The following is a 6,000-nucleotide window of genomic DNA, read 5'->3' as shown; positions in this document are numbered from 1 at the left end:
TGATTCTACAAATTGCACATGACAATTATTCCGAGCTTAGCTCTGCCATAATGTAAAAACCTTGAGTTATGTTGATTTTAAGCCATATGCAGCACACACTAACGTCAGCTATTCAATAAGTTATGAGAAAATATTTTTTTAATTAAAGGAGGATGACTTTTGCTGACCACGAATGGACTAAAATCCTATGACTTGTTTTCAGAAATTATACATCTTGACCAGTTTTTCATAGGATTATGTTTGTGCAAAATAATGTATGAAGGGAAAAACAGAAAGAGTTTTTGCCTTAGCATTAGATAACTCAACATATTGTGCCAATATGCAGGTAGACTTTTCAAAGACTTGAGTATGTTCATTGAAATTTTGGTCGAAATCAAGTTTTGAAATGTAAATGTTTTGCAACACTCTCATGGAGTCAATTAAAACAGAGTTTGGTAATTTTAAGTTCATGAGGAAAGAAATGTTCCCGACCACGAAGGGACTCGAACCCTCAATCTTCTGATCCGAAGTCAGACGCCTTATCCATTAGGCCACGCGGTCTTCTCCAGGTGTTTTAGAGATGTTTGGAAAGAGTGCCAAAAGCACACTTCAAGTAAAAAGCTTACAATTTAGCAGTCTTTTTTTGAGGAACGTTTTCTAGCAGAGTTGCATTTAGATGAAGAAAATAGATTCTTCCACAATCTATCACACATACCTTTGGAAAGTGTGCCAGAAGCACTATCCAAGTGAAGTGCTAACAACTTAGCAGTCTTTTCTTAAGGAATATTTTGTAACGAGTTGCTTTTAGATGAAGCAAAAAGATTCAAGATTTAATTTCTTTGATTGATTATGGGAGAACAATATATTGTTCAGCTTTAAGAAATGCCAAAACCTAGTTTTGTTACAAGCTTTCACTTAACTGGGTAATAGTTTTACATTCTGTTAAGCAAGCTATAAAATCTACTGAGTGGTTTAGGGCTCTAAGTTTAATGGCAATTCTTCCTGAACATTGGTGATCGGATGTCCTTGTTTTTTCCTGAACTTGAATGTTTTGTTTTCCATCTTGGATGCATGAAACAATATTTTATGGCCTCCATTTGGAGACTTATATTCTTGACCCATTTTTGATCATTTTTTCTAGGGCTCGATGGAAAATACTGTACTCCTCAAAGGATATATGTGACTATTATAATTAATTGATTCTACAAATTGCACATGACAATTATTCCGAGCTTAGCTCTGCCATAATGTAAAAACCTTAAGTTTTGTTGATTTTAAGCCATATGCAGCACACACTAACGTCAGCTATTCAATAAGTTATGAGAGAATATTTTTTTAATTAAAGGAGGATGACTTTTGCTGACCACGAATGGACTAAAATCCTATGACTTGTTTTCAGAAATTATACATCTTGACCAGTTTTTCATAGGATTATGTTTGTGCAAAATAATGTATGAAGGGAAAAACAGAAAGAGTTTTTGCCTTAGCATTAGATAACTCAACATATTGTGCCAATATGCATGTAGACTTTTCAAAGACTTGAGTATGTTCATTAAAATTTTGGTCGAATTCAAGTTTTGAAATGTAAATGTTTTGAAACACTCTCATGGAGTCAATTAAAACAGAGTTTGGTAATTTTAAGATCATGAGGAAAGAAATGTTCCCGACCACGAAGGGACTCGAACCCTCAATCTTCTGATCCGAAGTCAGATGCCTTATCCATTAGGCCACGTGGTCTTCTCCAGGTGTTTTAGAGATGTTTGGAAAGAGTGCCAAAAGCACACTTCAAGTAAAAAGCTTACAATTTAGCAGTCTTTTTTTGAGGAACGTTTTCTAGCAGAGTTGCATTTAGATGAAGAAAATAGATTCTTCCACAATCTATCACACATACCTTTGAAAAGTGTGCCAGAAGCACTATCCAAGTGAAGTGCTAACAACTTAGCAGTCTTTTCTTAAGGAATATTTTGTAACGAGTTGCTTTTAGATGAAGCAAAAAGATTCAAGATTTAATTTCTTTGATTGATTATGGGAGAACAATATATTGTTCAGCTTTAAGAAATGCCAAAACCTAGATTTGTTATAAGCTTTCACTTAACTGCGTAATAGTTTTACATTCTGTTAAGCAAGCTATAAAATCTACTGAGTGGTTTAGGGCTCTAAGTTTAATGGCAATTCTTCCTGAACATTGGTGATCGGATGTCCTTGTTTTTTCCTGAACTTGAATGTTTTGTTTTCCATCTTGGATGCATGAAACAATATTTTATGGCCTCCATTTGGAGACTTATACTCTTGACCCATTTTTGATCATTTTTTCTAGGGCTCGATGGAAAATACTGTACTCCTCAAAGGATATATGTGACTATTATAATTAATTGATTCTACAAATTGCACATGACAATTATTCCGAGCTTAGCTCTGCCATAATGTAAAAACCTTGAGTTATGTTGATTTTAAGCCATATGCAGCACACACTAACGTCAGCTATTCAATAAGTTATGAGAGAATATTTTTTTAATTAAAGGAGGATGACTTTTGCTGACCACGAATGGACTAAAATCCTATGACTTGTTTTCAGAAATTATACATCTTGACCAGTTTTTCATAGGATTATGTTTGTGCAAAATAATGTATGAAGGGAAAAACAGAAAGAGTTTTTGCCTTAGCATTAGATAACTCAACATATTGTGCCAATATGCAGGTAGACTTTTCAAAGACGTATGTTCATTGAAATTTTGGTCGAAATCAAGTTTTGAAATGTAAATGTTTTGCAACACTCTCATGGAGTCAATTAAAACAGAGTTTGGTAATTTTAAGTTCATGAGGAAAGAAATGTTCCCGACCACGAAGGGACTCGAACCCTCAATCTTCTGATCCGAAGTCAGATGCCTTATCCATTAGGCCACGCGGTCTTCTCCAGGTATTTTAGAGATGTTTGGAAAGAGTGCCAAAAGCACACTTCAAGTAAAAAGCTTACAATTTAGCAGTCTTTTTTTGAGGAACGTTTTCTAGCAGAGTTGCATTTAGATGAAGAAAATAGATTCTTCCACAATCTATCACACATACCTTTGGAAAGTGTGCCAGAAGCACTATCCAAGTGAAGTGCTAACAACTTAGCAGTCTTTTCTTAAGGAATATTTTGTAACGAGTTGGTTTTAGATGAAGCAAAAAGATTCAAGATTTAATTTCTTTGATTGATTATGGGAGAACAATATATTGTTCAGCTTTAAGAAATGCCAAAACCTAGATTTGTTACAAGCTTTCACTTAACTGGGTAATAGTTTTACATTCTGTTAAGCAAGCTATAAAATCTACTGAGTGGTTCAGGGCTCTAAGTTTAATGGCAATTCTTCCTGAACATTGGTGATCGGATGTCCTTGTTTTTTCCTGAACTTGAATGTTTTGTTTTCCATCTTGGATGCATGAAACAATATTTTATGGCCTCCATTTGGAGACTTATATTCATGACCCATTTTTGATAATTTTTTCTAGGGCTCGATGGAAAATACTGTACTCCTCAAAGGATATATGTGACTATTATAATTAATTGATTCTACAAATTGCACATGACAAATATTCCGAGCTTAGCTCTGCCATAATGTAAAAACCTTGAGTTATGTTATTTTAAGCCATATGCAGCACACACCGACGTCAGCTATTCAATAAGTTATGAGAGAATATTTTTTTAATCAAAGGAGGATGACTTTTGCTGACCACGAATGGACTAAAATCCTATGACTTGTTTTCAGAAATTATACATCTTGACCAGTTTTTCATAGGATTATGTTTGTGCAAAATAATGTATGAAGGGAAAAACAGAAAGAGTTTTTGCCTTAGCATTAGATAACTCAACATATTGTGCCAATATGCAGGTACACTTTTCAAAGACTTGAGTATGTTCATTGAAATTTTGGTCGAAATCAAGTTTTGAAATGTAAATGTTTTGCCACACTCTCATGGAGTCAATTAAAACAGAGTTTGGTAATTTTAAGTTCATGAGGAAAGAAATGTTCCTGACCACGAAGGGACTCGAACCCTCAATCTTCTGATCCAAAGTCAGATGCCTTATCCATTAGGCCACGTGGTCTTCTCCAGGTGTTTTACAGATATTTGGAAAGAGTGCCAAAAGCACACTTCAAGTAAAAAGCTTACAATTTAGCAGTCTTTTTTTGAGGAACGTTTTCTAGCAGAGTTGCATTTAGATGAAGAAAATAGATTCTTCCACAATCTATCACACATACCTTTGGAAAGTGTGCCAGAAGCACTATCCAAGTGAAGTGCTAACAACTTAGCAGTCTTTTCTTAAGGAATATTTTGTAACGAGTTGCTTTTAGATGAAGCAAAAAGATTCAAGATTTAATTTCTTTGATTGATTATGGGAGAACAATATATTGTTCAGCTTTAAGAAATGCCAAAACCTAGATTTGTTACAAGCTTTCACTTAACTGGGTAATAGTTTTACATTCTGTTAAGCAAGCTATAAAATCTACTGAGTGGTTTAGGGCTCTAAGTTTAATGGCAATTCTTCCTGAACATTGGTGATCGGATGTCCTTGTTTTTGCCTGAACTTGAATGTTTTGTTTTCCATCTTGGATGCATGAAACAATATTTTATGGCCTCCATTTGGAGACTTATATTCTTGACCCATTTTTGATCATTTTTTCTAGGGCTCGATGGAAAATACTGTACTCCTCAAAGGATATATGTGACTATTATAATTAATTGATTCTACAAATTGCACATGACAATTATTCCGAGCTTAGCTCTGCCATAATGTAAAAACCTTAAGTTTTGTTGATTTTAAGCCATATGCAGCACACACTAACGTCAGCTATTCAATAAGTTATGAGAGAATATTTTTTTAATTAAAGGAGGATGACTTTTGCTGACCACGAATGGACTAAAATCCTATGACTTGTTTTCAGAAATTATACATCTTGACCAGTTTTTCATAGGATTATGTTTGTGCAAAATAATGTATGAAGGGAAAAACAGAAAGAGTTTTTGCCTTAGCATTAGATAACTCAACATATTGTGCCAATATGCATGTAGACTTTTCAAAGACTTGAGTATGTTCATTAAAATTTTGGTCGAATTCAAGTTTTGAAATGTAAATGTTTTGAAACACTCTCATGGAGTCAATTAAAACAGAGTTTGGTAATTTTAAGATCATGAGGAAAGAAATGTTCCCGACCACGAAGGGACTCGAACCCTCAATCTTCTGATCCGAAGTCAGATGCCTTATCCATTAGGCCACGTGGTCTTCTCCAGGTGTTTTAGAGATGTTTGGAAAGAGTGCCAAAAGCACACTTCAAGTAAAAAGCTTACAATTTAGCAGTCTTTTTTTGAGGAACGTTTTCTAGCAGAGTTGCATTTAGATGAAGAAAATAGATTCTTCCACAATCTATCACACATACCTTTGAAAAGTGTGCCAGAAGCACTATCCAAGTGAAGTGCTAACAACTTAGCAGTCTTTTCTTAAGGAATATTTTGTAACGAGTTGCTTTTAGATGAAGCAAAAAGATTCAAGATTTAATTTCTTTGATTGATTATGGGAGAACAATATATTGTTCAGCTTTAAGAAATGCCAAAACCTAGATTTGTTATAAGCTTTCACTTAACTGCGTAATAGTTTTACATTCTGTTAAGCAAGCTATAAAATCTACTGAGTGGTTTAGGGCTCTAAGTTTAATGGCAATTCTTCCTGAACATTGGTGATCGGATGTCCTTGTTTTTTCCTGAACTTGAATGTTTTGTTTTCCATCTTGGATGCATGAAACAATATTTTATGGCCTCCATTTGGAGACTTATACTCTTGACCCATTTTTGATCATTTTTTCTAGGGCTCGATGGAAAATACTGTACTCCTCAAAGGATATATGTGACTATTATAATTAATTGATTCTACAAATTGCACATGACAATTATTCCGAGCTTAGCTCTGCCATAATGTAAAAACCTTGAGTTATGTTGATTTTAAGCCATATGCAGCACACACTAACGTCAGCTATTCAATAAGTTATG

The 6,000-nt window shown here is 34.3% G+C and overlaps 5 non-coding genes across 5 annotated transcripts; all 5 read right to left on the bottom strand.

Annotated features, from left to right (window-relative positions):
- Positions 1-467: 467 nt before the first annotated feature.
- TRNAR-UCG (transfer RNA arginine (anticodon UCG)) lies at positions 468-540 on the bottom strand. The gene has a single exon. It is a non-coding gene; the product is annotated as a tRNA-Arg (tRNA).
- A 1,103-nt stretch (positions 541-1,643) lies between these two features.
- Positions 1,644-1,716, bottom strand: TRNAR-UCG (transfer RNA arginine (anticodon UCG)). The gene has a single exon. It is a non-coding gene; the product is annotated as a tRNA-Arg (tRNA).
- A 1,099-nt stretch (positions 1,717-2,815) lies between these two features.
- Positions 2,816-2,888, bottom strand: TRNAR-UCG (transfer RNA arginine (anticodon UCG)). Its single transcript has one exon. It is a non-coding gene; the product is annotated as a tRNA-Arg (tRNA).
- A 1,102-nt stretch (positions 2,889-3,990) lies between these two features.
- On the bottom strand, positions 3,991-4,063 carry TRNAQ-UUG (transfer RNA glutamine (anticodon UUG)). Its single transcript has one exon. It is a non-coding gene; the product is annotated as a tRNA-Gln (tRNA).
- Positions 4,064-5,166: 1,103 nt separating this feature from the next.
- Positions 5,167-5,239, bottom strand: TRNAR-UCG (transfer RNA arginine (anticodon UCG)). The gene has a single exon. It is a non-coding gene; the product is annotated as a tRNA-Arg (tRNA).
- Positions 5,240-6,000: the final 761 nt, after the last annotated feature.

This window comes from Mixophyes fleayi, chromosome 9, assembly GCF_038048845.1.
Source record: "Mixophyes fleayi isolate aMixFle1 chromosome 9, aMixFle1.hap1, whole genome shotgun sequence".
NCBI classification, from domain to species: Eukaryota; Metazoa; Chordata; class Amphibia; order Anura; family Limnodynastidae; genus Mixophyes; species Mixophyes fleayi.
Note: the sequence above shows the minus strand (reverse complement) of the source record. Positions and strands in the feature narration are given on the sequence as shown.